The sequence below is a fragment of the Lampris incognitus genome, chromosome 13 (assembly GCF_029633865.1).
Source record: "Lampris incognitus isolate fLamInc1 chromosome 13, fLamInc1.hap2, whole genome shotgun sequence".
Taxonomy (NCBI): domain Eukaryota; kingdom Metazoa; phylum Chordata; class Actinopteri; order Lampriformes; family Lampridae; genus Lampris; species Lampris incognitus.
Genome location: NC_079223.1, coordinates 54,499,117 through 54,510,100, shown reverse-complemented (window position 1 = coordinate 54,510,100; position 10,984 = coordinate 54,499,117).

Genomic DNA, 10,984 nt, shown 5'->3' with positions numbered 1-10,984 from the left:
CTAAAAAATGATCAGAACTGGAGAAATTACACATTGACATTGGGTGAAATCATGTAACTCTTAAGGACGTGTTGCAGACTTGTTGAATAGATTCATTTTTCTTGTTTTGTTTGTTTTTGATGAAAATGTGCTTTTCTCGTCGAGAAAAGGCGTTTAACGCGATAAAAAGGTTTAGTGCGTTATGAATACGGGCTAGCTTACCAAAAGTACAAATGTGAACTAAATAAGGCCGGGAGTCGTTTTTATTGCTTAAAACACGATTTCTCGACCAGAATATGCTTTTTCAAAAAAGCCATGTTCCCATGGCGAGAGACTCGTTTTCTGTGAGAAAATGCATTAAAAGGAGGGATTTCATCAGAAACACTATAAATACATATTGTACTTGTCTGAAAACGCACAGAACCTTGAAATAGAAGGTTTCTCACCAAAAAACACATTGGTGAAACCCCTATCTTAAGGCTCTGAGTGTTTGCACACATGTACAAACAGGCATGGTTAAACTATAACGTTTTTAGTGAAATCATGTTTCTCTCGAGGAGAAAACGCGTTTAAAGCCATAAAAAGATCTCACTGTGTTTTGGCATTGACCAAGCTACCAACAAACCTAAAAAATGATCAGAACTGGAGAAATTACACATTGACATTGGGTGAAATCATGTAACTCTTAAGGACGTGTTGCAGACTTGTTGAATAGATTCATTTTTCTTGTTTTGTTTGTTTTTGATGAAATTGTGCTTTTCTCGTCGAGAAAAGGCGTTTAACGCGATAAAAAGGTTTAGTGCGTTATGAATACGGGCTAGCTTACCAAAAGTACAAATGTGAACTAAATAAGGCCGGGAGTCGTTTTTATTGCTTAAAACACGATTTCTCGACCAGAATATGCTTTTTCAAAAAAGCCATGTTCCCATGGCGAGAGACTCGTTTTCTGTGAGAAAATGCATTAAAAGGAGGGATTTCATCAGAAACACTATAAATACATATTGTACTTGTCTGAAAACGCACAGAACCTTGAAATAGAAGGTTTCTCACCAAAAAACACATTGGTGAAACCCCTATCTTAAGGCTCTGAGTGTTTGCACACATGTACAAACAGGCATGTTTAAACTATAACGTTTTTAGTGAAATCATGTTTCTCTCGAGGAGAAAACGCGTTTAAAGCCATAAAAAGATCTCACTGTGTTTTGGCATTGACCAAGCTACCAACAACCTAAAAAATGATCAGAACTGGAGAAATTACATATTGACATTCGGTGAAATCATGTAACTCTTAAGGACGTGTTGCAGACTTGTTGAATAGATTCATTTTTCTTGTTTTGTTTGTTTTTGATGAAATTGTGCTTTTCTCGTCGAGAAAAGGCGTTTAACGCGATAAAAAGGTTTAGTGCGTTATGAATACGGGCTAGCTTACCAAAAGTACAAATGTGAACTAAATAAGGCCGGGAGTCGTTTTTATTGCTTAAAACACGATTTCTCGACCAGAATATGCTTTTTCAAAAAAGCCATGTTCCCATGGCGAGAGACTCGTTTTCTGTGAGAAAATGCATTAAAAGGAGGGATTTCATCAGAAACACTATAAATACATATTGTACTTGTCTGAAAACGCACAGAACCTTGAAATAGAAGGTTTCTCACCAAAAAACACATTGGTGAAACCCCTATCTTAAGGCTCTGAGTGTTTGCACATATGTACAAACAGGCATGGTTAAACTATAACGTTTTTAGTGAAATCATGTTTCTCTCGAGGAGAAAACGCGTTTAAAGCCATAAAAAGATCTCACTGTGTTTTGGCATTGACCAAGCTACCAACAAACCTAAAAAATGATCAGAACTGGAGAAATTACACATTGACATTGGGTGAAATCATGTAACTCTTAAGGACGTGTTGCAGACTTGTTGAATAGATTCATTTTTCTTGTTTTGTTTGTTTTTGATGAAATTGTGCTTTTCTCGTCGAGAAAAGGCGTTTAACGCGATAAAAAGGTTTAGTGCGTTATGAATACGGGCTAGCTTACCAAAAGTACAAATGTGAACTAAATAAGGCCGGGAGTCGTTTTTATTGCTTAAAACACGATTTCTCGACCAGAATATGCTTTTTCAAAAAAGCCATATTCCCATGGCGAGAGACTCGTTTTCTGTGAGAAAATGCATTAAAAGGAGGGATTTCATCAGAAACACTATAAATACATATTGTACTTGTCTGAAAACGCACAGAACCTTGAAATAGAAGGTTTCTCACCAAAAAACACATTGGTGAAACCCCTATCTTAAGGCTCTGAGTGTTTGCACACATGTACAAACAGGCATGTTTAAACTATAACGTTTTTAGTGAAATCATGTTTCTCTCGAGGAGAAAACGCGTTTAAAGCCATAAAAAGATCTCACTGTGTTTTGGCATTGACCAAGCTACCAACAACCTAAAAAATGATCAGAACTGGAGAAATTACTTATTGACATTGGGTGAAATCATGTAACTCTTAAGGACGTGTTGCAGACTTGTTGAATAGATTCATTTTTCTTGTTTTGTTTGTTTTTGATGAAATTGTGCTTTTCTCGTCGAGAAAAGGCGTTTAACGCGATAAAAAGGTTTAGTGCGTTATGAATACGGGCTAGCTTACCAAAAGTACAAATGTGAACTAAATAAGGCCGGGAGTCGTTTTTATTGCTTAAAACACGATTTCTCGACCAGAATATGCTTTTTCAAAAAAGCCATGTTCCCATGGCGAGAGACTCGTTTTCTGTGAGAAAATGCATTAAAAGGAGGGATTTCATCAGAAACACTATAAATACATATTGTACTTGTCTGAAAACGCACAGAACCTTGAAATAGAAGGTTTCTCACCAAAAAACACATTGGTGAAACCCCTATCTTAAGGCTCTGAGTGTTTGCACACATGTACAAACAGGCATGTTTAAACTATAACGTTTTTAGTGAAATCATGTTTCTCTCGAGGAGAAAACGCGTTTAAAGCCATAAAAAGATCTCACTGTGTTTTGGCATTGACCAAGCTACCAACAACCTAAAAAATGATCAGAACTGGAGAAATTACATATTGACATTCGGTGAAATCATGTAACTCTTAAGGACGTGTTGCAGACTTGTTGAATAGATTCATTTTTCTTGTTTTGTTTGTTTTTGATGAAATTGTGCTTTTCTCGTCGAGAAAAGGCGTTTAACGCGATAAAAAGGTTTAGTGCGTTATGAATACGGGCTAGCTTACCAAAAGTACAAATGTGAACTAAATAAGGCCGGGAGTCGTTTTTATTGCTTAAAACACGATTTCTCGACCAGAATATGCTTTTTCAAAAAAGCCATGTTCCCATGGCGAGAGACTCGTTTTCTGTGAGAAAATGCATTAAAAGGAGGGATTTCATCAGAAACACTATAAATACATATTGTACTTGTCTGAAAACGCACAGAACCTTGAAATAGAAGGTTTCTCACCAAAAAACACATTGGTGAAACCCCTATCTTAAGGCTCTGAGTGTTTGCACACATGTACAAACAGGCATGGTTAAACTATAACGTTTTTAGTGAAATCATGTTTCTCTCGAGGAGAAAACGCGTTTAAAGCCATAAAAAGATCTCACTGTGTTTTGGCATTGACCAAGCTACCAACAAACCTAAAAAATGATCAGAACTGGAGAAATTACACATTGACATTGGGTGAAATCATGTAACTCTTAAGGACGTGTTGCAGACTTGTTGAATAGATTCATTTTTCTTGTTTTGTTTGTTTTTGATGAAATTGTGCTTTTCTCGTCGAGAAAAGGCGTTTAACGCGATAAAAAGGTTTAGTGCGTTATGAATACGGGCTAGCTTACCAAAAGTACAAATGTGAACTAAATAAGGCCGGGAGTCGTTTTTATTGCTTAAAACACGATTTCTCGACCAGAATATGCTTTTTCAAAAAAGCCATGTTCCCATGGCGAGAGACTCGTTTTCTGTGAGAAAATGCATTAAAAGGAGGGATTTCATCAGAAACACTATAAATACATATTGTACTTGTCTGAAAACGCACAGAACCTTGAAATAGAAGGTTTCTCACCAAAAAACACATTGGTGAAACCCCTATCTTAAGGCTCTGAGTGTTTGCACACATGTACAAACAGGCATGTTTAAACTATAACGTTTTTAGTGAAATCATGTTTCTCTCGAGGAGAAAACGCGTTTAAAGCCATAAAAAGATCTCACTATGTTTTGGCATTGACCAAGCTACCAACAAACCTAAAAAATGATCAGAACTGGAGAAATTACACATTGACATTGGGTGAAATCATGTAACTCTTAAGGACGTGTTGCAGACTTGTTGAATAGATTCATTTTTCTTGTTTTGTTTGTTTTTGATGAAATTGTGCTTTTCTCGTCGAGAAAAGGCGTTTAACGCGATAAAAAGGTTTAGTGCGTTATGAATACATGCTGGCTTACCAAAAGTACAAATGTGAACTAAATAAGGCCGGGAGTCGTTTTTATTGCTTAAAACACGATTTCTCGACCAGAATATGCTTTTTCAAAAAAGCCATGTTCCCATGGCGAGAGACTCGTTTTCTGTGAGAAAATGCATTAAAAGGAGGGATTTCATCAGAAACACTATAAATACATATTGTACTTGTCTGAAAACGCACAGAACCTTGAAATAGAAGGTTTCTCACCAAAAAACACATTGGTGAAACCCCTATCTTAAGGCTCTGAGTGTTTGCACACATGTACAAACAGGCATGTTTAAACTATAACGTTTTTAGTGAAATCATGTTTCTCTCGAGGAGAAAACGCGTTTAAAGCCATAAAAAGATCTCACTGTGTTTTGGCATTGACCAAGCTACCAACAAACCTAAAAAATGATCAGAACTGGAGAAATTACACATTGACATTGGGTGAAATCATGTAACTCTTAAGGACGTGTTGCAGACTTGTTGAATAGATTCATTTTTCTTGTTTTGTTTGTTTTTGATGAAATTGTGCTTTTCTCGTCGAGAAAAGGCGTTTAACGCGATAAAAAGGTTTAGTGCGTTATGAATACGGGCTAGCTTACCAAAAGTACAAATGTGAACTAAATAAGGCCGGGAGTCGTTTTTATTGCTCAAAACACGATTTCTCGACCAGAATATGCTTTTTCAAAAAAGCCATGTTCCCATGGCGAGAGACTCGTTTTCTGTGAGAAAATGCATTAAAAGGAGGGATTTCATCAGAAACACTATAAATACATATTGTACTTGTCTGAAAACGCACAGAACCTTGAAATAGAAGGTTTCTCACCAAAAAACACATTGGTGAAACCCCTATCTTAAGGCTCTGAGTGTTTGCACATATGTACAAACAGGCATGGTTAAACTATAACGTTTTTAGTGAAATCATGTTTCTCTCGAGGAGAAAACGCGTTTAAAGCCATAAAAAGATCTCACTGTGTTTTGGCATTGACCAAGCTACCAACAAACCTAAAAAATGATCAGAACTGGAGAAATTACACATTGACATTGGGTGAAATCATGTAACTCTTAAGGACGTGTTGCAGACTTGTTGAATAGATTCATTTTTCTTGTTTTGTTTGTTTTTGATGAAATTGTGCTTTTCTCGTCGAGAAAAGGCGTTTAACGCGATAAAAAGGTTTAGTGCGTTATGAATACGGGCTAGCTTACCAAAAGTACAAATGTGAACTAAATAAGGCCGGGAGTCGTTTTTATTGCTTAAAACACGATTTCTCGACCAGAATATGCTTTTTCAAAAAAGCCATGTTCCCATGGCGAGAGACTCGTTTTCTGTGAGAAAATGCATTAAAAGGAGGGATTTCATCAGAAACACTATAAATACATATTGTACTTGTCTGAAAACGCACAGAACCTTGAAATAGAAGGTTTCTCACCAAAAAACACATTGGTGAAACCCCTATCTTAAGGCTCTGAGTGTTTGCACACATGTACAAACAGGCATGTTTAAACTATAACGTTTTTAGTGAAATCATGTTTCTCTCGAGGAGAAAACGCGTTTAAAGCCATAAAAAGATCTCACTGTGTTTTGGCATTGACCAAGCTACCAACAACCTAAAAAATGATCAGAACTGGAGAAATTACTTATTGACATTGGGTGAAATCATGTAACTCTTAAGGACGTGTTGCAGACTTGTTGAATAGATTCATTTTTCTTGTTTTGTTTGTTTTTGATGAAATTGTGCTTTTCTCGTCGAGAAAAGGCGTTTAACGCGATAAAAAGGTTTAGTGCGTTATGAATACGGGCTAGCTTACCAAAAGTACAAATGTGAACTAAATAAGGCCGGGAGTCGTTTTTATTGCTTAAAACACGATTTCTCGACCAGAATATGCTTTTTCAAAAAAGCCATGTTCCCATGGCGAGAGACTCGTTTTCTGTGAGAAAATGCATTAAAAGGAGGGATTTCATCAGAAACACTATAAATACATATTGTACTTGTCTGAAAACGCACAGAACCTTGAAATAGAAGGTTTCTCACCAAAAAACACATTGGTGAAACCCCTATCTTAAGGCTCTGAGTGTTTGCACACATGTACAAACAGGCATGTTTAAACTATAACGTTTTTAGTGAAATCATGTTTCTCTCGAGGAGAAAACGCGTTTAAAGCCATAAAAAGATCTCACTATGTTTTGGCATTGACCAAGCTACCAACAAACCTAAAAAATGATCAGAACTGGAGAAATTACACATTGACATTGGGTGAAATCATGTAACTCTTAAGGACGTGTTGCAGACTTGTTGAATAGATTCATTTTTCTTGTTTTGTTTGTTTTTGATGAAATTGTGCTTTTCTCGTCGAGAAAAGGCGTTTAACGCGATAAAAAGGTTTAGTGCGTTATGAATACATGCTGGCTTACCAAAAGTACAAATGTGAACTAAATAAGGCCGGGAGTCGTTTTTATTGCTTAAAACACGATTTCTCGACCAGAATATGCTTTTTCAAAAAAGCCATGTTCCCATGGCGAGAGACTCGTTTTCTGTGAGAAAATGCATTAAAAGGAGGGATTTCATCAGAAACACTATAAATACATATTGTACTTGTCTGAAAACGCACAGAACCTTGAAATAGAAGGTTTCTCACCAAAAAACACATTGGTGAAACCCCTATCTTAAGGCTCTGAGTGTTTGCACACATGTACAAACAGGCATGTTTAAACTATAACGTTTTTAGTGAAATCATGTTTCTCTCGAGGAGAAAACGCGTTTAAAGCCATAAAAAGATCTCACTGTGTTTTGGCATTGACCAAGCTACCAACAAACCTAAAAAATGATCAGAACTGGAGAAATTACACATTGACATTGGGTGAAATCATGTAACTCTTAAGGACGTGTTGCAGACTTGTTGAATAGATTCATTTTTCTTGTTTTGTTTGTTTTTGATGAAATTGTGCTTTTCTCGTCGAGAAAAGGCGTTTAACGCGATAAAAAGGTTTAGTGCGTTATGAATACGGGCTAGCTTACCAAAAGTACAAATGTGAACTAAATAAGGCCGGGAGTCGTTTTTATTGCTCAAAACACGATTTCTCGACCAGAATATGCTTTTTCAAAAAAGCCATGTTCCCATGGCGAGAGACTCGTTTTCTGTGAGAAAATGCATTAAAAGGAGGGATTTCATGAGAAACACTATAAATACATATTGTACTTGTCTGAAAACGCACAGAACCTTGAAATAGAAGGTTTCTCACCAAAAAACACATTGGTGAAACCCCTATCTTAAGGCTCTGAGTGTTTGCACACATGTACAAACAGGCATGGTTAAACTATAACGTTTTTAGTGAAATTATGTTTCTCTCGAGGAGAAAACGCGTTTAAAGCCATAAAAAGATCTCACTGTGTTTTGGCATTGACCAAGCTACCAACAAACCTAAAAAATGATCAGAACTGGAGAAATTACACATTGACATTGGGTGAAATCATGTAACTCTTAAGGACGTGTTGCAGACTTGTTGAATAGATTCATTTTTCTTGTTTTGTTTGTTTTTGATGAAATTGTGCTTTTCTCGTCGAGAAAAGGCGTTTAACGCGATAAAAAGGTTTAGTGCGTTATGAATACGGGCTAGCTTACCAAAAGTACAAATGTGAACTAAATAAGGCCGGGAGTCGTTTTTATTGCTTAAAACACGATTTCTCGACCAGAATATGCTTTTTCAAAAAAGCCATGTTCCCATGGCGAGAGACTCGTTTTCTGTGAGAAAATGCATTAAAAGGAGGGATTTCATCAGAAACACTATAAATACATATTGTACTTGTCTGAAAACGCACAGAACCTTGAAATAGAAGGTTTCTCACCAAAAAACACATTGGTGAAACCCCTATCTTAAGGCTCTGAGTGTTTGCACACATGTACAAACAGGCATGTTTAAACTATAACGTTTTTAGTGAAATCATGTTTCTCTCGAGGAGAAAACGCGTTTAAAGCCATAAAAAGATCTCACTGTGTTTTGGCATTGACCAAGCTACCAACAACCTAAAAAATGATCAGAACTGGAGAAATTACATATTGACATTCGGTGAAATCATGTAACTCTTAAGGACGTGTTGCAGACTTGTTGAATAGATTCATTTTTCTTGTTTTGTTTGTTTTTGATGAAATTGTGCTTTTCTCGTCGAGAAAAGGCGTTTAACGCGATAAAAAGGTTTAGTGCGTTATGAATACGGGCTAGCTTACCAAAAGTACAAATGTGAACTAAATAAGGCCGGGAGTCGTTTTTATTGCTTAAAACACGATTTCTCGACCAGAATATGCTTTTTCAAAAAAGCCATGTTCCCATGGCGAGAGACTCGTTTTCTGTGAGAAAATGCATTAAAAGGAGGGATTTCATCAGAAACACTATAAATACATATTGTACTTGTCTGAAAACGCACAGAACCTTGAAATAGAAGGTTTCTCACCAAAAAACACATTGGTGAAACCCCTATCTTAAGGCTCTGAGTGTTTGCACATATGTACAAACAGGCATGGTTAAACTATAACGTTTTTAGTGAAATCATGTTTCTCTCGAGGAGAAAACGCGTTTAAAGCCATAAAAAGATCTCACTGTGTTTTGGCATTGACCAAGCTACCAACAAACCTAAAAAATGATCAGAACTGGAGAAATTACACATTGACATTGGGTGAAATCATGTAACTCTTAAGGACGTGTTGCAGACTTGTTGAATAGATTCATTTTTCTTGTTTTGTTTGTTTTTGATGAAATTGTGCTTTTCTCGTCGAGAAAAGGCGTTTAACGCGATAAAAAGGTTTAGTGCGTTATGAATACGGGCTAGCTTACCAAAAGTACAAATGTGAACTAAATAAGGCCGGGAGTCGTTTTTATTGCTTAAAACACGATTTCTCGACCAGAATATGCTTTTTCAAAAAAGCCATATTCCCATGGCGAGAGACTCGTTTTCTGTGAGAAAATGCATTAAAAGGAGGGATTTCATCAGAAACACTATAAATACATATTGTACTTGTCTGAAAACGCACAGAACCTTGAAATAGAAGGTTTCTCACCAAAAAACACATTGGTGAAACCCCTATCTTAAGGCTCTGAGTGTTTGCACACATGTACAAACAGGCATGTTTAAACTATAACGTTTTTAGTGAAATCATGTTTCTCTCGAGGAGAAAACGCGTTTAAAGCCATAAAAAGATCTCACTGTGTTTTGGCATTGACCAAGCTACCAACAACCTAAAAAATGATCAGAACTGGAGAAATTACTTATTGACATTGGGTGAAATCATGTAACTCTTAAGGACGTGTTGCAGACTTGTTGAATAGATTCATTTTTCTTGTTTTGTTTGTTTTTGATGAAATTGTGCTTTTCTCGTCGAGAAAAGGCGTTTAACGCGATAAAAAGGTTTAGTGCGTTATGAATACGGGCTAGCTTACCAAAAGTACAAATGTGAACTAAATAAGGCCGGGAGTCGTTTTTATTGCTTAAAACACGATTTCTCGACCAGAATATGCTTTTTCAAAAAAGCCATGTTCCCATGGCGAGAGACTCGTTTTCTGTGAGAAAATGCATTAAAAGGAGGGATTTCATCAGAAACACTATAAATACATATTGTACTTGTCTGAAAACGCACAGAACCTTGAAATAGAAGGTTTCTCACCAAAAAACACATTGGTGAAACCCCTATCTTAAGGCTCTGAGTGTTTGCACACATGTACAAACAGGCATGTTTAAACTATAACGTTTTTAGTGAAATCATGTTTCTCTCGAGGAGAAAACGCGTTTAAAGCCATAAAAAGATCTCACTATGTTTTGGCATTGACCAAGCTACCAACAAACCTAAAAAATGATCAGAACTGGAGAAATTACACATTGACATTGGGTGAAATCATGTAACTCTTAAGGACGTGTTGCAGACTTGTTGAATAGATTCATTTTTCTTGTTTTGTTTGTTTTTGATGAAATTGTGCTTTTCTCGTCGAGAAAAGGCGTTTAACGCGATAAAAAGGTTTAGTGCGTTATGAATACATGCTGGCTTACCAAAAGTACAAATGTGAACTAAATAAGGCCGGGAGTCGTTTTTATTGCTTAAAACACGATTTCTCGACCAGAATATGCTTTTTCAAAAAAGCCATGTTCCCATGGCGAGAGACTCGTTTTCTGTGAGAAAATGCATTAAAAGGAGGGATTTCATCAGAAACACTATAAATACATATTGTACTTGTCTGAAAACGCACAGAACCTTGAAATAGAAGGTTTCTCACCAAAAAACACATTGGTGAAACCCCTATCTTAAGGCTCTGAGTGTTTGCACACATGTACAAACAGGCATGTTTAAACTATAACGTTTTTAGTGAAATCATGTTTCTCTCGAGGAGAAAACGCGTTTAAAGCCATAAAAAGATCTCAGTGTGTTTTGGCATTGACCAAGCTACCAACAAACCTAAAAAATGATCAGAACTGGAGAAATTACACATTGACATTGGGTGAAATCATGTAACTCTTAAGGACGTGTTGCAGACTTGTTGAATAGATTCATTTTTCTTGTTTTGTTTGTTTTT